At 44.0% G+C, this 25,298-nt stretch overlaps 1 protein-coding gene across 9 annotated transcripts in view; it reads left to right on the top strand.

Moving 5' to 3' along the window:
- The window catches only part of tmem63c (transmembrane protein 63C), a 616,893-nt gene that overhangs the window by 334,516 nt on the left and 257,079 nt on the right, over positions 1 to 25,298 (top strand). The window lies entirely within an intron of this gene.

Below are 25,298 nucleotides of genomic sequence, written 5' to 3'. Positions count from 1 at the left end.
TAAATCAGAGCATTGAGTATAGGATTTGGGATGTAATGTTAAAATTGTACAAGGCATTGGTAAGGCCGAATTTGGAGTATTGTGTACAGTTCTGGTCACCGAATTATAGGAAAGATATCAACAAAATAGAGAGAGTACAGAGAAGATTTACTAGAATGTTACCTGGGTTTCAGCAGCTAAGTTACAGGGAAAGGCTGAACAAGTTAGGTCTTTATTCTTTGGAGTGTAGAAGGTTGAGAGGGGACTTGATAGAGGTATTTAAAATAATGAGGTGGATAGATAGAGTTGACGTGGATATGCTTTTTCCATTGAGAATAGGGGAGATTCAAACAAGAGGACATGATTTGAGAGTTGTGGGCAAAAGTTTAAGTGTAACATGAGGGGGAGTTTCTTTACTCAGAGAGTGGTAGCTGTGTGGAATGAGCTTCCAGTAGAAGTGGTAGAGGCAGGTTCGGTATTGTCATTTAAAGCAAAATTGGATAGGTATATGGACAGGAAAGGAATGGAGGGTTATGGGCTGAGTGCGGGCCAGTGGGACTAGGTGAGCGTAAGCGTCAGCACAGACTAGAAGGGCCGAGATGGCTATTTCCCTACTGTAATTGTTATATGGTTATATGGTTACCACCTGCCGGCTGTCTGACAGGAAGTCCAGGATCCAAATTCACAAGGCAGGGTCAAGGCCTGAGGCAGGGATGTGAGTGAAATAAAACATAGAAACATAGAAATCTACAGCACATTACAGGCCCTTGGGCAACTATGTTGTGCCAACCGTGTAACCTACTCTAGAAACTGCCTAGAATTTCTCTACCACATTTCCCTCTACTTTTCTAAGCTCCAAGTATCTATCTAAGAGTCTCTTAAAAGACCCTATTGTATCCGCCTCTACCACCTTCGTTGGCAGTGCATTCCATGAAACCACCATTTTTTGTGTGAAAAATGTAACTCTGACATTCCCCTTATACCTGCTTCCAAGCACCTTAAAACTATGCCCCCTCGTGTTAGACATTTCAGCCCTGGGAAAAAGCTGCTAGCTATCCACATGATCAAGGCCTCTCATCATCTTATACACCTCTATCAGGTCACCTCTCATCCTCCGTTACTCCAAGGAGAAAAGGCCAAGTTCACTCAGTCTATTCTCATAAGGCATGTTCTCTAATCCAGGCAACATCCTTGTAAATGTCCTCTGCACTCTCTCTATAGTATCCACATCCTTCCTGTACTGAGGTGACCAGAACCGAACACAGTACTCCAAGTCTAACTAAGGTCTTATATAGCTGTAACATCACCTCATGGCTCTTGAACTCAATCCCATGGTTGATGAAGGCCAACACACCATCCGCCTTCATTAACAACACTCAACCTGTGCCACAGCTTTGAATGTTCTTTGGACACAAACCCCAAGATCTCACTGATTCTCCACACTGCCAAGAGTCTTACCATTAATATGATTAGAGGGGGCTTTGTAGTGAAAGTGGTGGAAATTACGGAAAATGAGCCATTGGACATGGAGGCTGGTAGAGTGAAGGTTAGGACAAGCTGACCTGCCTTTGAACTGGGCCAGGCATTTCTATGTTCTCTCTCTACCTCAGAGGACAATTGATTTGGTACATGGGGTAGGGTTTCAGATTCTGGATCATTGGGTCTCTTCTGGGGAAGGTGTAACCTGTACAAAAAGGAAGGGTTCACCTGAATCCAAGAGGACCAATATCCTTGTGGGCAGGTTAGTTAGAACTTTTGGGAGAGTTTAAACTAATTTAGCAGAGGGATGGGAACCAAAGTAATAGGGCTGATGAGAGGGCTTTTCGTTTACAAGCAAGGGCAGTGTGTAGTGAGACAGTGAGGAAGGACAGACAGATGATAGAGCAAAATTACAGTCAATGGGATGAAATAAAGTGTGACAGGGGACCAAAATCAAAAATGATGATGAATACAGGACTAAAGATTTTAGATTTGAACTCATGCAGTATATGGAATAAAATAGGTGATCATGTAACATAGTAAGAGATTGGCAGCTATGATGTTGTGGGGATCACTGAGTCGTGGCTGAAAGAAGATCATAGTTGGGAGCTTAACATCCAAGGATACACATTGCATTGAAAGGACAGGCAGGTAGGCAGAGGTAGGTGGGGTGGCTCTATTGGTAAGAAAATGAAATCAAATCCTTACTTAGTAGGAGGTAATATAGGATCAGAAGATGCAGAATCTTTGTGGATACAGCTAAGGAACTAAAAGGGGAAAAGGCCCTGATGGGAGTTGTATCATGGCCTCTGAATAGTAGCCAGGATGTAAACTACAAATTACAATGGGAGATAGAAAACATGCATCAAAAATGCAACATTGCAATTATCATGGGGGATTTCAATATACAAGTAGATTGGGAAAATCTGGTTGGTGCTGGCTTCCAAGAGGGAGAATTTGTAGAATACCTACAAGATGACTTTTTAGAGTAGCTTGTGGTTGAGTGCACTAGGGGAATGACAATTCTGAATTGGCTGTTCAAAGTTCAAAGTAAATTTATTATCAAAATTTACAACTTTGAGATTCATTTTTTTCCAGGCATACTCAATAAATTGAATAACCATAATAGATTCAGGGAAAGTGCAGATACAAAACTAAAAAAAAATTAATAATAATCATGATAATAAATACTTGGCTCAGATTTGGAGACCTCTTCCCAGAAACAGAATGGTTCCTTGTGGTAATACAGGACCAAGAGGTTAACACAAAAAAAAATCAAAAGTACATAATAAAAAACCAAATTCAAGATGATAGATATAGAAAATGCCAAGGAAAAACAGAAACAATTCAACATATTACAGGGTCCTGTAGCACTTTAACACAATCTGATTACTTAGACAGGCACAATCAAGTGGCAAACATCATTCATCAAAATCTTGCTTTGAAAAAGAAGCTCATAAATGAAATCACATCTTACTATAAATACAAGCCTGCTCTAGTTTTAGAGTCAGAATACTACGAATTATGTTATGATCAATCAGTTACTACAGAAAGGATAATCCGTAATAACCATCCGGATATAATAATACAGCATAAACAAACAAGAACAGCTTATTTAATAAATATAGCCATTCCAAAGACACACAAACTTACAGAAGTTGTTAAGTGAAAAACACCAAATATATGCTGAATTAAAGGAGGAAATTGAAAGACTTTGGAGCATGAACAAGATATACATTGTCCCGACAGTAATATCTACAACTGATGTCGCCCCAAAGGCACTACACAATAGCATTAAACAATCTGGCCACACAGTAATATCCATGTAAATCTCCAGAAAGCCACAATACTAAACACCATTAGAGTAAGCTATAAGGTCAAGAATATGTGATGAAGAGTCCTTGAAAGTGAGCCATGGGCTGTGGAAACAATTTAGTGATGGGGCAAGTGAAGTTATCTTCTCTGTTTTGAAAAGCTGGATAACTGTTCCTGAACCTCATGGTGTGAGTCCTGAGGTTCCTGTACCTTCTTCATAATGGCAGCAGCAAGAAGAGAACATAACCTGGGTGGAGGAGGGGGGGGGGATTGATAATGGACGCTGATTTCCTGTGCCAACACTGCATGTAGATGTGCTCCATGGTGGGGAGGACTTTATCCTTCATGCAATCTGTTATGTAATAAGACCATAAAACCTAGCAGAATTAGGCCACTTGGCCCATCGAGTCTGCTCCGCCATTTCAATACAGTTGGTCCATTTTACCTTTCAGCCCCAATCTCCTGCCTTTTCTCCGTATCCCTTCTTACCCTGACCAATCAAGAATTTATCATCCTCTGCCTTAAATATACATAAAGACTTGGCCTCCACAGCTGCCTGTGGCAAAGAATTCCACAGATTCACACTCTTTAGCTAAAGAGATTCCTCCTCATCTCTGTTCTAATAGGATGCCCCTCTATTCTGAAGCTATGTCCTCTGGTATTAAACTCTCCCATCATAGGAAACGTCCTCTCCACATCCACTCTATCACCATTTGATAGGTTTCAATGAGATAACCTCTCACTTTCTGAATTCCAATGAATACAGGCCCTATACCCAAAAAGCACTCTTCAAATAACAAGCCATTCAAACCTGGAATCATTTTCATGAACCTCCTTTAAATCCTCTCCATTTTCAGCACTTCTAAGATAACTGCTGAGAATACTCCAAGTGAGGCCTCACCAGTGCTTTATAAAGTCTCAACATTACATCCTTGCTTTTAAATTCTAGCCCTCTTGAAATGAATGGTAACATCACATTTGCCTTCCTCACTACAGATTCAACCTGTAAATTAACTTTTAGGGAACACTGCATAAACATTTCCAAGTTCCTTAGCACCTCAGTTTCTGTACTTTCTCTCCATTTAGAAAGTAGTCAATTTGCCCATTCTCTAAATCTGTCTAAGTACTTCCTCTCTACTTCCTCAAAGCTGCCAGCCCCAGCATCAATCTTTGTATTGTCTGCAAACTTAGCAACAATCCCATCATCCAAATCATGAACATATATCATAAAAAGATTCAGTTACAACACAGATCCCTGTGGAACATCACTAGTCACTGGCAGCCAACCAGAAAAGACTCCCTTTATTCCCACTCTTTGCCTCCTTGTAATGACTCAGAATTGATTAGGAAGCTTAAGATTCTACACCTCTAGAAATGAATGCCAACATTGCATTCACCTTCTTCACCACCAACTCAACCTGGAGGTTAACCTTTACAGTATCCCACACAAGGACTCCCAAATCCCTTTGCATCTCTGCATTTTGAATTTGCTCCCCATCTAAATAATAGTCTGCCCGTTTATTTTTTCTATCAAAGTGCATGACCATACACTTTCCAATATTGTATTTCATTTGCCACTTCTTTGCCCATTCCCCTAAACTATCTAAGTCTCTCTGCAGGCTCTCTGTTTCCTCAACACTACCTGCTCCTCCACCTATCTTTGTATCATCAGCAAATTTAGCCACAAATCCATTGATCCCATAGTCCAAATCATTGACATACATCATAAAAAACAGCGGTCCCGACACTGACCCCTGAGGAACTCCACTGACAACCAGCAGCCAGCCAGAATAAGATCCCTTTATTCCCACTCTCTGTTTTCTGCCAATCAGCCAATGCTCTACCCATGCTAGTAACTCCCCTGTAATTCCATGGGATCTTATCTTGCTGAGCAGCCTCATGTGTGGCACCTTATCAAAGGCCTTCTGAAAATCCAAGTACAGCACATCTACTGCATCTCCTTTGTCTACTCAACTTGTAGTTTCCTCAAAACTTTGCAGTAGTTTAGTCATGTAGGATTTTCCTTTCAAGAAGCCATGCTAACTTTGGCCTGTCTTGTCATGTACCTCCAGGTATCCGGTAACCTCATCCCTAACAATCGATTCCAACAACTTCCCAACCACTGATGTCAGGCTAACAGGTCTATAGTTTTCTTCTTGCTGACTCCCACTCTTCTTAAATAGTGGAGTAACATTTGTAATTTTCTGGTCATCCAGTACAATGCCAGAATCTATCGATTCTTGAAAGATCATTGTTAATGCCTCCACAATCTCTCCAGTTACTTCGTTCAGAACATGAGGGTGCATTCCATCAGGTCCAGGAGATTTATCCACCCTCAGACCATTAAGCTTCCTGAGCACCTTCTCAGTCGTAATTTTCACTGCACATACTTCACTTCCCTGACTTTCTTGAATGTCCGGTATACTGCAGATGTCTTCCATTGTGAAGACTGATGCAAATTGCGCATTCAGTTCCTCTGCTATTTCTGCGTCTCTCATTATAATATCTCCAACATCATTTTCTATTGGTCCTATTTCTACCCTCAACTCTCTTTTACCCTTTATATACTTGTAAAAGCTTTTAGTATCTTCTTTGATATTATTTGCCTGCTTCCTTTCATAATTCAACTTTTCCTTCCTAATGACCTTGTTAGTTTTTTTCTGCAAGTTTTTAAAAGCTTCCCAATCCTCTATCTTCCCATTAACTTCGGCTTAACTTATTATTATTTAATTATTTATGGTTTTATATTGCTGTATTTCTACACTATTCTTGGTTGGCACTGCTGTAATGAAACCCAATTTCCCTCGGGATCAATAAAGTATGTCTGTCTGTCTGTCCATCCGTTCCTTGTATGTCCTCTCTTTTGCTTTTACTTTGGCTCTGACTTCACTTGTCAGCCATGGTAGTGTCCTTCTTCCATTCGAAAATTTCTTCTTATTTGGAATATATCTGTCTTGCACATCCCTCATTTTTTGCGGAAACTCCACCCATTGCTGTTCTGCTGACCTTCTTGCGAGTGTCTCTTTCCCGTCAACCTTGACCAGTTCCCCTCTCATGCTGTTGTAATTTCCTTTATTACACTGAAATACCCACACATTGGAATTTAATTTCTGCCTCTCAAATTTCAATGTGAACTCGATCATATTGTGATCACTGTTCCCTAAGGGTTCCTTAACCTTAAGCTCTGTTATCACCTCCAGATCATTGCACAACACCCAATCCAGCACAGCCAATCCCCTGGTGGGCTCAACAACAAGCTGTTCTAAAAAGCCATCCCTTAGATATTCTACAAATTCTCTCTCTTGAGATCCAGTACTGGCCTGGTTTTCCCAATCCACTTTCATGCTAAAATCCCCAATGATTATCATGACATTGCCCTACTGACACGCCTTTTCAATCTCCTGCTGTAATTTGTATTCCACATCCCAGCTGCTGTTTCGAGGTCTGTATGAAGGTCCATGAGGGTCCTTTTATGCTTGTCATTTCTTAACTCAACCCATAGAGACTCTGCACCTTCTGATCCTATATCATCCCTTTCTAATGACTTAATATTACTTCTTCTACACAGGGCCACACCACCCCCTCTGCCTCCTAACCTATCTTTCTGATACACCGTGTATCCTTGGACTTTCAGCTCCCAATGGCAGCCATCCTTTAGCCAAGTTTCAGAGATGGCCACAACATCATACTTGCCAATCTGTAGCAGAATTTCAAGATCGCCTCATCTCCTGCCTGTCCTTTCTATCATTTCTGTTGCATGCTATCTTTGATTTATTTCTGTTTTCCCCCTATCACTCCAGTTCCCATCCCCCTGTCAAATTAGTTTAAACCCTCCCAAACAGCTCCATTAAATCTGCCTTCTTGGATATTGGACCCCTTTGTGTTCAGGTGTAACCCATCCTTTTTGTACAGGCTGTACCTCCTCCAGAAGAGGCCCCAATGATCCAGGAGCCTGAAGCTCTGCCCCCTACACCAGTCTCTCAGCCACACATTAATATGCCTGATCATGCTATTGTTGCGCTCATTAGCATGTGGCACAGGCAGCAACCCTGTGATTACTACCCTGGAGGTCCTGCTTTTCAGCTTCCTACCCAACTCCCTGAATTTCCTCTTCAGGACCTCCTCCTTTTTTCTACCTGTATCATTGGTACCAATGTGTTCACCCTCTCCCTTCAGAATACTCTGCACCCGATCCAAGACATCCCGTACCTTAGCACCTGGGAGACAACACACCATGCATGTATCTATCAGGCTGACAGAATCTCCTGTCTGTTCCCCTCACTATGGTATCTCCTATGACTACCACATTCCTCTTTCTTCTTCTTCCTTCTTCTCTCCCTTCTGCATTATGGAACCAGGCTCAGTGCCAGAGACCCAATTGCCATGGTCATCCTCTGTCAGGTCACCCCCCTCAACAGCATCCAAAATGAGATAATGATTGCTGAGGGGGATGGCAACAGGGGTACTCTCTACTATCTGAGCTCTTCCCATCCCTTCCCTGACAGTCGTCCACTTATCTAACTCCTGGAGTCTCAGGATGACTAACCCCTTGTAGCTCCTATCTGTCTCCTGCTCACTTTCCCTAATAAGCTGTAGGTCATCAAGCCACAGCTCCCGATCCCTAACACGGTCTCTCAGTGCACCTGGTGCAGATGTGGCTATCTGGGAGACTGGAAGACTTGCAGGATTCCCACATCTGACATGCGGAGCAAAGTACTAACTCTACAGACATGCTCTCTATTCCTTCAAAAAAAAATGCGATGGAAAAAAAACCAAAGTGCACTCACCCACTTACCTCTCTGAAGCCCAAATGAGCCAAAACCCTAGCACTCTGCCTGAGACCACTCTGTCAATGACCATTCCGCTAGGCAGTGTCTCCCTTTTATGCCTGGACCTTCCCTGTTCTCCAACTCATGATTGGTGTGCCGATTATAGCCAAGTTTCTGCAAAGCTTTCCTTTTTTAAACTTCGCTCCTGGACCTGTTTGCTGCCTCCTCTCTCAGAGCTCTCCAACTCACGATTGGTGTGCCGGTTATAGCTCAAGAGCTGCCAAATGTTCCTCATACGGTAACCCTTTCATTCCTGGAATCATTTTGGTAAATCTTCTCTGAACCCTGTCCAATGTCAGTATTTCTTTTCTAAAATAAGGATCCCAAAACTGCACACAATACTCCAAGTGTGATCTCACAAGTGCCTTACAGAGCCTCAACATCACACCCCTGCTCTTATATTCTATACCTCTAGAAATGAATGCCAACATTGCATTCACTTTCTTCACCACCAACTCAACCTGGAGGTTAGCCTCTAGGATAGCCTGCACAAGGATTCCCAGTCCCTTTTCATCTCTGCCTTTTGAATTCTTTCCTCATCTAAGTAATTGTCTGCCTGTTTATTTCTTCTGCCAAAGTGCATGACCATACATACATTGACGTCAGGCTCAGTGGCCTATAATTTCCTGGTTTATTTTTAAAGCCTTTCTTTAACAACGGAACAACATTAGCTATCCTCCAATCCTCTAGTACCTCACCTGTCACTAAGTATGATTTAAATATCTATGCTAGGACCCCTGCAGTTTCTGCACTTGCCTCCCACAAGGTCGGGGGGAACACCTGGTCAGTCCTCAGGACAGCAAACACTCCTGTAACCTGTATAGGGTGCATAAACTTGATATAACTTTGCCTCACTTCTATAGATTAGATAGATAGATAGATAGATAGATAGATAGATACTTTATTCATCCCCATGGGGAAATTCAACTTTTTTTCCAATGTCCCATACACTTGTTGTAGCAAAACTAATTACATACAATACTTAACTCAGTAAAAAATATGATATGCATCTAAATCACTATCTCAAAAAGCATTAATAATAGCTTTTAAAAAGTTCTTAAGTCCTGGCGGTTGAATTGTAAAGCCTAATGGCATTGGGGAGTATTGACCTCTTCATCCTGTCTGAGGAGCATTGCATCGATAGTAACCTGTCGCTGAAACTGCTTCTCTGTCTCTGGATGGTGCTATGTAGAGGATGTTCAGAGTTTTCCATAATTGACCGTAGCCTACTCAGCGCCCTTCGCTCAGCTACCGATGTTAAACTCTCCAGTACTTTGCCCACGACAGAGCCCGCCTTCCTTACCAGCATATTAAGACGTGAGGCGTCCCTCTCTGTGTCTGTCTCCTGAGTAAATACAGATGCAAGAAAAAGATTTAAGATTTCCCCCATCTTTTCTAGTTCCATACATGTGTAATCATTCTGATATTCCAGAGGACCAATTTTGTCCCTTGCAATCCTTTTGCTCTTAATATATCTGTAGAATCCCTTAGGATTCTCCTTCACATTATCTGTTGGGGTAGCCTCATGCCTTCTATTACCCTCCTGATTTATTTCTTAAGTGTTCTCTTGCATTTCTTATACTCTGTAAGTACCTAATTTGTTCCTACCTGCCTGTACTTCCTATGCACCTCCTTTTTTTAATTAACCAGGGCCTCAATATCTCTTGAAAACCAAGGTTCCTAACCCTGTTATCTTTACCTTTTATTCTGACAAGTACATACAAGTATTGTACTCTCAAAATTTCACTTTTGAAGGCCTCCCACTTACCAAGTACACCTTTGCCAGAAATCAGACTGTCCTAACCCAGACTTGCCAGATCCTTTCTGATACCATCAAAATTGGCCCTCTCCAATTTAGAATCTGAACCCACAGACCAGATCTATCAGATGCAGGGATCGCTCCCTACGCAACTCCCTTGTCCATTCATCCCCCCCATCCCTCCCCACCGACCTCCCTCCGGGCACTCATCCCTGCAAACGGAAGAAGTGCTACACCTGCCCCCACACTTCTTCCCTCACCACCATCCTAGGCCCCAGACAGTTCTTTCACATCAGGCACCACCGAGTCAACTGGGATGATATACTGTATCTGGTGCTCCCGATGTGGCTGTTTATACATTGGGGAGACCCACCGCAGACTGGGAGACCGTTTCGCCGAACACCAGCGCTCAGTCCTCCAGTCGTGGCGGGATCTCCCTGTGGCCACACACTTCAATTCCACAGACCACTCTCACTCCAACATGTCTGTCCATGGCCTCCTCTACCGTCAAGATGAGGCCACACGCAGGTCAATGGAGCAATACCTTATCTTCCGCCTAGGTAGCCTCCTACCTGCCAGCATGAACATTCAGCTCACAGACCTCTGTTGATACCCCTGCCCACCCTTACCCCCATTCCTATCTATTATTTTAGTCTGGTTCTCTTTCTCTCTCTTTTTCCCCCCTCACTATAATCTCTCCCCAGCTCTACCTTTCTTTCTCTTTTATTTCCCATAATTCTCCACCTTCCCCCTAGCTCATTTCCCTCCAGCCTATCACTTCCTAGCTCTCTACTTTATCCCTCCCCCCACTTCTTATCCCCCCTCGACCATCCCATGTTACTTCATTCCTGATGAAGGGTTTCGGCCCGAAGCATCATCACTACCTCCTCCCATAGATGCTGTCTGGCCTGCTGAGTTCTGCCAGCATTTTGTGTTTCTATCTTTTTACATATTTACTTTGAAACTGATGGCATTATGATCAATAGATGCAAAGTGTTCTGTCACCTGCCTTGTGTCATTCCTCAATAGCAGATAAAGTATCACACACTCTCTCATTGGGACTTCTATATACTAAAGAATTAAATGCAACATCTCCAAGTTTGCGGATGACACGAAGCTGGGTGGCGGTGTTAGCTGTGAGGAGGATGCTAAGAGGATGCAGGGTGACTTGGATAGGTTAGGTGAGTGGGCAAATTCATGGCAGATGCAAGTTAATGTGGATAAATGTGAGGTTATCCACTTTGGTTGCAAGAACAGGAAAACAGATTATTATCTGAACGGTGGCCGATTAGGAAAAGGGGAGATGCAACAAGACCTGGGTGTCATTGTACACCAGTCATTGAAGGTGGGCATGCAGGTACAGCTGGCGGTGAAAAGGGCAAATGGTATGTTGGCATTCATAGCAAAAGGATTTGAGTACAGGAGTAGGGAGGTTCTACTGCAGTTGTACAAGGCCTTGGTGAGACCGCACCTAGAATATTGTGTGCGGTTTTGGTCCCCTAATTTGAGGAAAGACATTCTTGCCATAGAGGGAGTACAGAGAAGGTTCACCAGATTGATTCCTGGGATGGCAGGACTTTCATATGGAGAAAGACTGGATCGACTAGGCTTATACTCACTGGAATTTAGAAGATTGAGGGGGGATCTTATTGAAGCGTATAAAATTCTAAAGGGATTGGACAGGCTAGGTGCAGGAAGATTGTTTCTGATGTTGGGGAAGTTCAGAACGAGGGGTCACAGTTTAAGGATAAAGGGGAAGCCTATTAGGACCGAGATGAGGAAAAACTTTTTCACACAGAGAGTGGTGAATCTGTAGAATTCTCTGCCACAGGAAATAGTTAAGGCCGGTTCATTGGCTATATTTAAGAGGAAGTTAGATATGGCCCTTGTAGCTAAAGGGATAGGGGGTATGGAGAGAAAGCAGGTACAGGGTTCTGAGTTGGATGATCAGCCATGATCATACTGAATGGCGGTGCAGGCTCGAAGGGCCAAATGGCCTACTCCTGCACCTATTTTCTATGTTTCTATGTTAATTAAAGAAATTTTCCTGAATACATTTGACAAACTCTATCTCGTCCTTTTACATTATGGGAGTCTCAATCAATATGGGGAAAGTTAAAATCACCCATTATAACAACCTTATGTTTCTGGCAAAAGTCTGCGATCTCTACAAATTTGTTCCTCTAAATCGCACAGACTGTTGGATGGTCTGTAATATTAACATGGTCGTACCTTTCTTATTCCTCAGTTCCACACATAAAGCCTCATAAGTTGAGTTCTCCAGTCTGTCCTGACAGAGCACTGGTGTTACATTTTCCATGAATAGTAATACCACCCTCCTCCTTTAATCTCTCCCACTATGTCACATCTACAACAACAGAACCATGTTCCCCTTGTCCTCACCTACCACCCCACCAGCCTCCGGATCCAGCATATTATCTTCCGCAACTTTGGCCACCTTCAACAGGACCCCACCGCTAAGCGCATCTTTCCCTCTCTACCCCTCTCCGCTTTTTGCAGGGATCATTCCCTCCACGACTGCCTGGTCCACATGTCCCTCCCCACAGATCTCCCACCTGGTACTTATCCCTGCAAACGTAAGTGCTACACCTGTCCCTACACCTCCTCTCTTACCACCATGCAGGGCCGCAAACAGTCCTTCCAGGTGAGGCAACACTTTACTTGTGAGACTGTTGGTGTCATCTATTGTATCCGCTGCTCCCGGTGTGTCTTCCTCTACATCGGCGAGACCTGACGCAGATTGGAGGACCGCTTTGTCGAGCACCTCCACTCTGATCGCCACAACAGACAGGATCTCCCGGTTGCCACCCACTTCAACTCTGCTTTACATTCCCATTTGGATATGTCCAGACATGACCTCCTCTACTGCCATGATGAGGCCAAACTCAGGTTGGAGGAGCAACACCTCATATATAGTCTAGGTAGTCTCCAGCCCCTTGGCATGAACATCGAATTCTCCAACTTCCAGTAATTCTCTCCCTCTCCCTTTCCCCATCGCAGTTTCACTCTGCCTCCTCTTCCAGCTGCCTATCACTTCTCTCATGATTCTGCCTTCTTCTACTACACAGTGCTTTCACCTTACATTCCTTCTTCACCTCTCCGGCCTATCCCCTCCCTGCTTCCCCTTCCCCACCCCTTGATCTTCCCCTTACTGGTTTTTTACCTGGCACAGCCCAGCCTTCTCCTTCCCACCCTCCCTCACCTTCTTTATAGGGCTCCTGCCCCCTCCCTCTTCAGTCCTGACGAAGGGTCTCGGCCTGAAAAGTTGACTGCTCGTTTCCACAGATGCTGCCTGACCTGCTGAGTTCCTCCAGATATTTGTACGTGTTGCTACAACAGAACCCTGATGTTTTTAATATTAATGAGGATACCGACAGTTTCTTCAGGCATATAAAGAGTAACAGAGAGAGGAGTGCAGATACTGGATCACTGAGAAATAACGCTGGAGAGGTAGTAAAAAGGGGCAAGGAAATGGCAGATGGAATTAATAAGTATTTTGTATCAGTCTTCACTGTGGAAAACACTAGTAGTATGCTGGATGTTATGGAATGCCGGAAGTCTGAAGTGAGTGAAATTGCTATTACTAGAGAGAAGGTGCTTGTAAAACTGAAAGGTCTGAAGGTTGATAAATCACCTGGACCAGGTGGTCTACACCCCAGGGTTCTGAAAGAGGTGGGTAAAGAGATTTTGGATGCATGAGTAATGATCTTTCAAGAATCAATGGATTCTGGCATGGTTCCGAAGAACTAGAAATTGCAAATGTCACCCCACTCTTCAAGAAGGGAGAGAGATAGAAGAAAGGAAATTATAGGCCAGTTAGCCTGACCTTAGTGGTTGGGAAGATATTTGAGTCGATTATTAAGGATATGGTTTTGGCATACTTGGAGGCACATGATAAAATATGCCATAGTTTGGTTTCCTCAAAGAAAATACTTGCTTGACAAATCTGTTGGAACTCTTTGAAGAAATAATAAGCAGGATAGACAAAGTGGATGTTGTGTACTTGGATTTTAAGAAGGCCTTTGAATAGATGACATGCATGAGAGAGCTTAACAAGTTAAGAGCCCATAATATGACAAGAAAGATATTAGTATTGGGAGGGCATTGGCTGATTGGCAGGAGATGAAGAGTGGGAATAAAGGGGGCCTTTTCTGTTTGGCTGGTGGTGGTCCGCAGGGATCTGTGTTGAGATTGCTTAGTTTTATGTTATACGTCAATGATTTAGATGATGGAATGACAGCTTTGTTGCAAAGTTTGCAGAGGATACGAAGACAGGTGGAGGGGCAGGTAGTTTTAAGGAAGCAGCGAGGCTATGGAAGGACGGATCAGGAGAATGGGCAAAGAAGTGGCAGATGAAATAGTGCTGGGAAATGTGTAGTCATGCACTTTGGGAGAAGAAATAATAGTGTAGACTAAATGGAGAGAATATTCAATAATCTGCTGTGCAAAGGGACTTGTGCAGGATTCCCTAAAGTTTAATTTGCAGGTTGAGTCAGTTGTGAGGAAGGCAAATACAATGTTAGAATGTTCAGGCTTTATAAGGCACTGGTGAGGTCTCACATGAGGAATATTTGAAAACTCTGGGTCTGTACTCACTGGAATTCGGAAGAATGAGGAGGGATCTCATTGAAACATATCAAATATTGAAAGGCCTCAATAGAGTGGATGTTGAGAGGATGTTTCTTATGGTGGGGATGTCTGAGACCAGAGGATGTAACATCAGAATAACAGGATGTCCATTTATAACTGAGATGAGGAGGAATTTCTTCAGTCAGAGGGCGGTGAATCTGTGGAGTTTGTTGCCACCAGTAGCTGTGGAAGCCAAGTAATTGGATATATTTAAGGCAGAGGTTGATAGATTCTTGATTAGTCAGGGCATGAAGGGATATGGGGAAAAGGCAAGAGATTGGGACTGAGAGTGACTGCATCTGCATCTGCATGGTGGATAAATTAATGGAAAGTATTCTTAGAGATGGTATATATAATTATCTGGATAGACAGGGTCTGATTAGGAACAGTCAACATGGATTTTGCATGGAAGGTTATGTTTGACAAATCTTATTGAATTTTTTGAAGAGGTTACAAGGAAAGTTGACGAGAGTAAAGCAGTGGATGTTGTCTATATGGACTTCAGTAAGGCCTTTGACAAGGTTCCGCACGGAAGGTTAGTTAGGAAGGTTCAATCGTTAGGTATTAATATTGAAGTAGTAAAATGGATTCAACAGTGGCTAGATGGGAGATGCCAGAGAGTAGTGGTGGATAACGGTTAGTCAGGTTGGAGGCTGGTGACTAGTGGTGTGCCTCAGCGATCTGTATTGGGTCCAATGTGGTTTGTCATATATATTAATGATCTGGATGATGGGGTGGTAAATTGGATTAGTAAGTATGCAGATGATACTAAGGTAGATGGCATTGTGGATAATAAAGTAGGTTTTCAAAGTTTGCAGAGAGATTTAGGCCAGTTAGAAGAGAGGGCTGAGCAATGGCAGATGGAGTTTAATGCTGATAGGTGTGAGGTACTACATTGTGGTAGGAATAATCCAAATAGGACATACATGGTAAATGGTAGGGCATTAAAGAATGCAGTAGAACAGAGTGATCTAGGAATAATGGTGCATAGTTCCCTGAAGGTGGAATCTCATGCAGATAGGGTGGTGAAGAAAGCTTTTGGTATGCTGGCCTTTATAAATCAGAGCATTGAGTATAGGATTTGGGATTTAATGTTAAAATTGTACAAGGCATTGGTAAGGCCGAATTTGGAGTATTGTGTACAGTTCTGGTCACCGAATTATAGGAAAGATGTCAACAAAATAGAGTACAGAGAAGATTTACTAGAATGTTACCTGGGTTTCAGCACCTAAGTTACAGGGAAAGATTGAACAAGTTAGGCCTTTATTCTTTGGAGTGTAGAAGGTTGAGGGAGGACTTGATAGAGGTATTTAAAATAATGAGGTGGATAGATAGAGTTGACATGGATATGCTTTTTCCATTGAGAGTAAGGGAGATTCAAACAAGAGGACATGATTTGAGAGTTGTGGGCAAAAGTTTAAGTGTAACATGAGGGGGAGTTTCTTTACTCAGAGAGTGGTAGTGGAATGAGCTTCCAGTAGAAGTGGTAGAGGTAGGTTCGGTATTGTCATTTAAAGCAAAATTGGATAGGTATATGGACAGGAAAGGAATGGAGGGTTATGGGCTGAGTGCGGGTCAGTGGGATTAGGTGAGAATAAGCGTTCAGCACGGACTAGAAGGGCCGAGATGGCCTGTTTCCATGCTGTAATTGTTATATGGTTATATATGGTTATCAGCCATGATGAAATGGTGGAGCAAACTTGATGGGCCAAATGGCCTAATTCTTCTCCTATATCATATGGTCTTATATAATAGAGCAAAAATTAGCAGGAAGGTAGAGGATTAGGAAGCTTTAAAAACCAGCAAAAGGAAGCTAAAAAAAATGCCATAATAAGAGAAGAGATGAAATACGAGGGGTGATTGATAGGTTCGTGGCCTAAGGTAGAACAAGTCAGTTTTAGAAAACCTAGCACATTTATTTTTCAACATAGTCCTCCTCTCCTACATTTACACACTTCGTCCAGCCTAGAACTCAGCGTCTTGGACCTCCAGAAGTGGGCCACTGCAGGGGTGATTGATAAATTCGTGGCCTAAGGTAGAAGGAGATATTAACTTCAAACTTTCTGCATAATCACTCAAAGAGTTGAACTGTATGTGCATGTAATGAGAGCTGTATAACTCATCTCCTTCCACCTTAGACCACGAACTTATCATTCACCCCTGCTGTGGACCACTTCTGGAGGTCCAAGACGCCGACATCTACAAAGAAGGATCCGTATGCTCCAACTAGGGGGAATGCCATACTAGATCTAGTATTAGGTAACAAACCGGGTCAGGTCACAGATCTGTCAGTGGGTGAGCATCTGGGGGACAGTGTTCACTGCTCCCTGGCCTTTAGCATTATCATGGAAAAGGATAGAATCAGAGAGGACAGGAAAATTTTTAATTGGGGAAGGGCAAATTATGAGGCTATAAGGCTAGAACTTGCGGGTGTGAACTGGGATGATGTTTTTTCAGGGAAATGTACTATGGACATGTGGTCAATGTTTAAGGATCTCTTGCAGGATGTTAGGGATAAATTTGTCCTGGTAAGGAAGATAAAGAATGGTAGGGTGAAGGAACCATGGTTGACAAGTGAAGTGGAAAATCTAGTCAGGTGGAAGAAGGCAGCATACATGAGGTTGAGGAAGCAAGGATCAGATGGGTCTGTTGAGGAATATAGGGTAGCAAGAAAGGAGCTTTAGAAGGGGCTGAGAAGAGCAAGAAGGGGACATGAGAAGGCCTTGGCGATTAGGGTAAAGGAAAACCCCAAGGCATTGTTCAATTAAGTGAACAACAAAAGGATGACAGGAGTGAAGGTAGGACCGATTAGAGATAAAAGTGGGAAGATGTGCCTGGAGGCTGTGAGTGAGGTCCTCAATGAATACTTCTCTTCAGTATTCACCAATGAGAGGGACCTTGGTGACGGTGAGGACAATATGAGTGAGGTTAATGTTCTGGAGCATGGTGATACTAAGGGAGAGGAGGTGTTGGAGTTCTTAAAATACATTAGGACGGATAACTCCCTGGGGCCTGACGGAATATTCCCCTGGCTGCTCCACGAGGCGAGGGAAGAGATTGCTGAACCTCTGGCTAGGATCTTTAGGTCCTCGTTGTCCACGGGAATGGTACTGGAGGATTGGAGGGAGGTGAATTTTGTCCCCTTGTTCAAAAAAAGGTAGTAGGGATAGTCCAGGTAATTACAGACAAGTGAGCCTTACGTCTGTGGTGGAAAGCTGTTGGAAAAGATTCTTAGAGATAGGATCTATGGGCATTTAGAGAATCATGGTCTGATCAGGGACAGTCAGCATGGCTTTGTGAAGGGCAGATTGTGTCTAACAAGCCTGATAGAGTTCTTTGAGGAGGTGACCAGGTATATAGATGAGGGTAGTGCAGTGGATGTGATCTACATGGATTTTAGCAAGGCATTTGACAAGGTTCCACACGGTAGGCTTATTCATAAAGTCAGAAGGTATGGGATCCAGGGAAGTTTGGCCTGGTGGATTCAGAATTGGCTTGCCTGCAGAAGGCAGAGGGTCGTGGTGGAGGGAGTACATTCAGATTGGAGGGTTGTGACTAGTGGTGTCCCACAAGGATCTGTTCCGGGACCTCTACTTTTTGTGATTTTTATTAATGTCCTGTATGAGGGGGTAGAAGGGTGGGTTGGCAAGATTGCAGACGACACAAAGGTTGGTGGTGTTGTAGATAGTGTAGAGGATTGTCGAAGATTGCAGAGAGACATTGATAAAATGCAGAAGTGGGCTGAGAAGTGGCAGATGGAGTTCAACCCGGAGAAGTGTGAGATGGTACACTTTGGAAGGACAAACTCCAAAGCAGAGTACAAAGTAAATGGCAGGATACTTGGTAGTGTGGAGGAGCAAAGGGATCTTGGGGTACATGTCCACAGATCCCTGAAAGTTGCCTCACAGGTAGATAGGGTAGTTTAAGAGACGCAATGTAATGATGCAGCTCTATAAAACTCTAGTTAGGCCACACTTGGAGTACTGTGTCCAGTTCTGGTCGCCTCAGTATAGGAAGGATGTAGAAGCATTGGAAAGGGTACAGAGGAGATTTACCAGGATGCTGCCTGGTTTAGAGAGTATGGATTATGATCAGAGATTAAGGGAGCTAGGGCTTTACTCTTTGGAGAGAAGGAGGATGAGAGGAGACATGATAGAGGTGTACAAGATATTAGAGGAATAGACAGAGTGGACAGCCAGCGCCTCTTCCCCAGGGCACCACTGCTCAGTACAAGAGGACATGGCTTTAAGGTAAGGGGAGGGAAGTTCAAGGGGGATATTAGAGGAAGGTGTTTCACTCAGAGAGTGGTTGGTGCATGGAATGCATTACCTGAGTCAGTGGTGGAGGCAGATACACTAGTGAAATTTAAGAGACTACTAGACAGGTATATGGAGGAATTTAAGGTGGGGGGTTATATGGGAGGCAGGTTTTGAGGGTCAGCACAACATTGTGGGCCGAAGGGCTTGTAATGTGCTGTACTATTCTATGTTCTATGTTTTTAAGAATGCATGACCTGGCTGTTGGGGGGTCACTGATGATGGATGCTGCTTTCCTGTGACAATGCTCTGTGTAGATATGCTCAAAGGTGGGGCAGGCTTTACCAATGATGGACTGGGCCATATCCACTACTTTTTGCAGGAGTTTCCATTCAAGGGCATTGGTATTTCCATACCAAGCTCTAAAAAAGTCAATCAATACGCTCTCCACTGCATATCTGTAGAAGCTTGCCAAAGTTTTAGATGTCAGACTGAATCTTCACAAACTCATTAGGAAGTAGAGACACCACTGTGCTTTCTTTGTAATTGCACTTACGTGCTGGGCCTTGTAAATGATAGCCATGAAGAATTTAAAGTTGCTAACCCTGTCCATCTCTGATCTACTGACAAGGACTGGCTTATGGACCTCTGGTTTCCTCCTCCTTAGTCAATAATCAGCTCCTTGGTCTTGCTGACATTGATTGAAATGTTGTTGTCAAACAACTCAGCCAGATTTTCACTCTCCCTCCTAAATTCTGGTGGTCTAATCAGTGGCAGGAGCAGGCCACAGTGATGAAGTTTCTCACAGGTTGGCGATGCTGTTTAAAAGGAGACCTTCGTGGATTTTCAAGCTCATTCCAGCAGCCCAGTCAACGGCAGGAGTAGGCCACAGCAACGAGGTTTCTCACAGGTCAGCACCACTTGTTTATACATATGGAAAGGACAAGCTGGGTGGCCATTGTTGGGAGTTGGCCAGTGAACAGAGTAGCAGTGTCAGACTTTGGCTCAAAGTAGGCTTCGGCTCAAAAGAGGCATTAGCTCTGAGTAAGCTTCGATAAGGATCCCTTTCTTTTCTCTTACTGTACCTGGTGGCTGTTATATGCTCTTCATACCAGATTTTGGAGTCCTGAGACACCCAGATTCTCCCAGGGAACTACATCTGCACGAAGTTCATCAGGCTGTAGTTCCTTGAAAACTGTGTTAGGGATCTGGAGCAGCAGCTGGATGACATTCAGCTCTCCCTGTACGGGACAGTAAGGAGATAATTGATCAGAGTTACAGGGAAGCAGTCACCCCAAAAGTGTAGGAGGCAAGTAGCTGGGTGAATGTCAGGAAAAATGGAAATATAAATAGGCAGTTAGCACAGATCAAACCTGTGGCCATTCTCCTTAATAATAAGTATACTGCTTTGGCTACTGTTGTTGCAGATGACCTCCAGGGGAATGCCACAGAGACATTATATGATGCAGGGGCAGGAATGACTACTTAAAGTGCCAGGCTTTAGATGTTTCAGAAAGGACAGGGAGGGAGGCAAAAGAGGTGGGAGCGTGGGACATTTGATCAGGGATACTGTCACGAATGCAGAAAAGAGGGAAGTCATGGAGGGGTTGTCTACGGAGTCTCTGTGGGTGGCAGTTAGGAATAGGAAGAGGTCAATAACTCTACTGGGTGTTTTTCATAGATCACCCAATAGTAACAGGGACATCGAGGAGCAGATAGGGAGACACATTGTACAAAGGTGTAATAATAACAGGGTTGTTGTGATGATAGATTTTAATTTCCCAAATATTGATTGGCATCTCTCTAGAGTGAGGGGTTTAGATGGGGTTGAAAGTTTCTTGACACAATATGTAGATAAGCCTATAAGGGGAGAAGCTGTACTTGATTTGGAATTGGGAAATAATTCTGGTCAGGTGTCAGGTCTGTCAGTGGGAGAGCATTTTAGAGATAGTGATCACAATTCTATCTCCTTTACCATAGGATTGGAAAGGGACAGGAGCAGACAAGTTAGGGAAATATTTAATTGGAGGAAGGGGAAATATGAGGTTATCAGGCAGGAACTTGGAAGCATAAATTGGAAACAGATGTTGTCAGGGAAATGTACGGAAGAAATGTGGCAAATGTTCAGGGGATATTTGCGTGGGGTTCTGCAGAGGTACATTCCAATGAGACGGAAAGGATGGTAGGATACAGGAACCGTGGTGTACATAGAACATAGAACAGTACAGCACATTGCAGGCCCTTCGGCCCACAATGTTGTACCAACCCTCAAACCCTGCCTCTCATATAACCCCCCACCTTAAATTTCTCCATATACCTGTCTAGTAGTCTCTTAAACTTCACTAGTGTATCTGCCTCCACCACTGACTCAAGCAGTGCATTCCACGCACCAACCACTCTCTGAGTGAAAAACCTTCCTCTAATATCCCCCTTGAACTTCCCTCCCCTTACCTTAAAGCCATGTTCTCTTGTACTGAGCAGTGGTACCCTGGGGAAGAGGCGCTGGCTGTCCACTCTGTCTATTCCTCTTAATATCTTGTACACCTCTATCATGTCTCCTGTCATCCTCCTTCTCTCCAAAGAGTAAAGCCCTAGCTCCCTTAATCTCTGATCATAATCCATACTCTCTAAACCAGGCAGCATCCTGGTAAATCTCTTCTGTACCCTTTCCAATGCTTCCACATCCTTCCTATACTGAGGCGACCAGAACTGGACACAGTACTCCAAGTGTGGCCTAACTAGAGTTTTATAGAGCTGCATCATTACATTTCGTCTTTTAAACTCTATCCCTCGACTTATGAAAGCTAACACCCCATAAACTTTCTTAACTACCCTATCTACCTGTGAGGCAACTTTCAGGGATATGTGGACATGTACCCCCAAATCCCTCTGCTCCTCCACACTGCCAAGTGTCCTGCCATTTACTTTGTACTCTGCCTTGGAGTTTGTCCTTCCAAAATGTACCACCTCACATTTCTCTGGGTTGAACTCCATCTGTCAATTCTCAGCCCACTTCTGCATCCTATCAATGTCTCTCTGCAATCTTCGACAATCCTCTACACTATCTACAACACCACCAACTTTTGTGTCGTCTGCAAACTTGCCAACCCACCCTTCTACCCACACATCCAGGTCGTTAATAAAAATCACAAAAAGTAGAGGTCCCAGAACAGGTCCTTGTGGGACACCACTAGTCACAACCCTCCAATCTGAATGTACTCCCTCCACCACGACCCTCTGCCTTCTGCAGGCAAGCCAATTCTGAATCCACCAGGCCAAACTTCCCTGGATCCCATACCTTCTGACTTTATGAATAAGCCTACCGTGTGGAACCTTGTCAAATGCCTTGCTAAAATCCATGTAGATCACATCCACTGCACTACCCTCATCTATATACCTGGTCACCTCCTCAAAGAACTCTATCAGGCTTGTTAGACACAATCTGCCCTTCACAAAGCCATGCTGACTGTCCCTGATCAGACCATGATTCTCTAAATGCCCATAGATCCTATCTCTAAGAATCTTTTCCAACAGCTTTCCCACCACAGACATAAGGCTCACTGGTCTATAATTACCTGGACTATCACTACTATCTTTTTTGAACAAGGGGACAACATTCGCTTCCCTCCAATCCTCCAGTACCATTCCCGTGGACAATGAGGACATAAAGATCCTAGCCAGAGGGTTAGCAATCTCTTCCCTTGCCTCATGGAGCAGCCTGGGGAATATTCCGTCAGGCTCCAGGGACTTATCCGTCTTAATGTATTTTAAGAACTCCAACACTTCCTCTCCCTTAATATCAACATGCTCCAGAACATCAACCTCACTCATATTGTCCTCACCGTCATCATGTTCCCTCTCATTGGTGAATACCGAAGAGAAATATTCACTGAGGACCTCGCTCACTTCCACAGCCTCCAGGCACATCCTCCCTCTTTTATCTCTAATCAGTCCTACCTTCACTCCTGTCATCCTTTTGTTCTTTACGTAATTGAAGAATGCCTTGTGGTTTTCCTTTACCCTACTCACCAAGGCCTTCTCATACCCCCATCTCACCTCTTCTCAGCCCCTTCTTAAGCTCCTTTCTTGCTACCCTATCTTCCTCAACAGACCCATCTGATCCTTGCTTCCTCAACCTCATGTATGCTGCCTTCTTCCACCTGACTAGATTTTCCATCTCACTTGTCACCCATGGTTCCTTCACCCTACCATTCTTTATCTTCCTCACCGGGATAAATTTATCCCTAACATCCTGCAAGAGATCCTTAAACATCGACCACATGTCCATAGTACATTTCCCTGCAAAAGCATCATCCCAAATCACACCCGCAAGTTCTAGCCTTATACCCTCATAATTTGCCTTTCCCCAATTAAAAACTTTCCTGTCCTCTCTGATTCTATCCTTTTCCATGATAATGCTAAAGGCCAGGGAGCGGTGATCACTGTCCCCCAGATGCTCACTCACTGACAGATCTGTGACCTGACCCGGTTCGTTACCTAATTCTAGATCTAGTATGGCATTTCCCCTAGTCGGCCTGTCAACATACTGTGACAGGAATCCATCCTGGACACACTTAATAAACTGCCCCATCTAAACCCTTGGAACTAATCAAGTGCCAATCAATATTAGGGAAGTTAAAGTCACCCATGATAACAACCCTATTATATTTGCAGCTTTCCAAAATCTGCATCCCAATCTGCTCCTCAGTATCTCTGCTGCTACCAGGGGGCCTGTAGAATACCACCAGTAGAGTAACTGCTCCCTTCCTGTTCCTGACTTCCACCCATACTGACTCAAACAAGGATCCTGCTACATTACCCACCCTTTCTGTAGCTGTAATAGAATCCCTGACCAGCAATGCCACCCCTCCTCCCCCCTCTCTATCCCTTATAAAGCACTGAAATCCAGGAATATTGAGAATCCATTCCTGCCCTGGTGCCAGCCAAGTCTCTGTAATGGCCATTACATCATAATTCCATAATATGTATCCAAGCTCTCAGTTCATCACCTTTGTTCCTGATGCTTCTTGCATTGAAGTACACACACTTTAGCCCTTCTACCTTACTACCTTTACACTGTTTATTCTGATTCTCTTTCCTCAAAGCCTCTCTATATGTTAGATCTGGCTTTACTCCATGCACTTCTTTCACTGCTCTATCACTCTGGGTCCCATCCCCCTTGCAAATTAGTTTAAACCCTCCTGAAACATGCTAGCAAATCTACCTGCAAGGGTATTGCTCCCCCTTGAGTTCAGGTGCAACCCATCCAATCTATACAGGTCCCACCTTCCCCAGAAGAGATCCCAATGATCCAAAAATCTAAAACCCTGCCCCCTGCACCAACTCATCAGCCACGCATTCAACTGCCATCTCCTCCAATTCTTACTATCACTATCACATAGCACTGGCAGTAATCCTGAGAACACCACCCTTGAAGTCCTGTTTTTCAGCCTTCTACCTAGTTCCCGAAACTCACACTTCAGGACCTCATCCCTCTTCCTGCCTATGTCATTGGAACCAACATGTATCACGACTTCTGGTTGCCTTCCCTCTCGTACCAGGATGTCATGCACCCGGTCAGAGACATCCTGGACCCTGGCACCCGAGAGGCAAGAAACCATGCGGGTATCCTTCTCACGTCCACAAAATCTCCTGTCTGCTCCCCTGACTATAGAGTCTCCAATGATGACAGCTCTCCTCTTCTCCGTCCCATCCTTCTGCACCACAGGGTCAGTCTCAGTGCCAGAGGCCCTGCCACCGTGGCTCACACCTGGTCGGTCGTCCTCGCCAACAGTATCCAGGATGGTAAACTTATTATTCAGGGGAATGGCTACAGGGGTGCTCTGCACTACCTGTCTACTCACCTTCGCTTTCCCCCCTCTGACTGTCACCCAACGACCTGCTTCTGGCAGCCTAGGTGTGACTACCTCCCTGTAGTTCTCATCTATGACTGCCTCATTTTCCCTTCACTCTGGAAAAGGATCTTGGTGATTGTAGCGATGACTTGCAGCAGACTGAAAAGCATGAGCATGTAGATACTAAGGTAGAGGATGTGCTAGAGCTTTTGGAAAGCATCAAGTTGGATATGTCACTGGGACCACACAGGATGTACCCCAGGCTACTGTGGTAAGCAATAGAGGTAAGCCTCTGGCGATGATCTTTGCATCATAAATGAGGATGGGAGAGGTTCCGGAGAATTGGAGGGTTGTGGATGTTGTTCCCTTATTCAAGAAAGGGAGTAGAGATAGCCCATGAAATTATAGGCCAGTGAATCTTACTTCAGTGGTTGGTAAGTTGATGGAGAAAATCCTGAGAGGCAGGATTAATGAACTTTTGTAGATACATAACATGATTAGAAATAGTCAGCATGGCTTTATCAAAGGCAGGTCGTGCCTTACGAGCCTGATTGAATATTTTGAGCATGTGACTAAACACATTGATGAAGGTAGAGCAGTAGATGTAGTGTATATGGATTTCAGCAAGGCATTTGATAAGGTACCCCATGCAAGGCTTATTGAGAAAGTAAGGAGC

Source organism: Hemitrygon akajei, chromosome 3, assembly GCF_048418815.1.
Source record: "Hemitrygon akajei chromosome 3, sHemAka1.3, whole genome shotgun sequence".
Taxonomy (NCBI): Eukaryota; Metazoa; Chordata; class Chondrichthyes; order Myliobatiformes; family Dasyatidae; genus Hemitrygon; species Hemitrygon akajei.
This window is presented reverse-complemented; position numbering and strand designations above follow the sequence as displayed.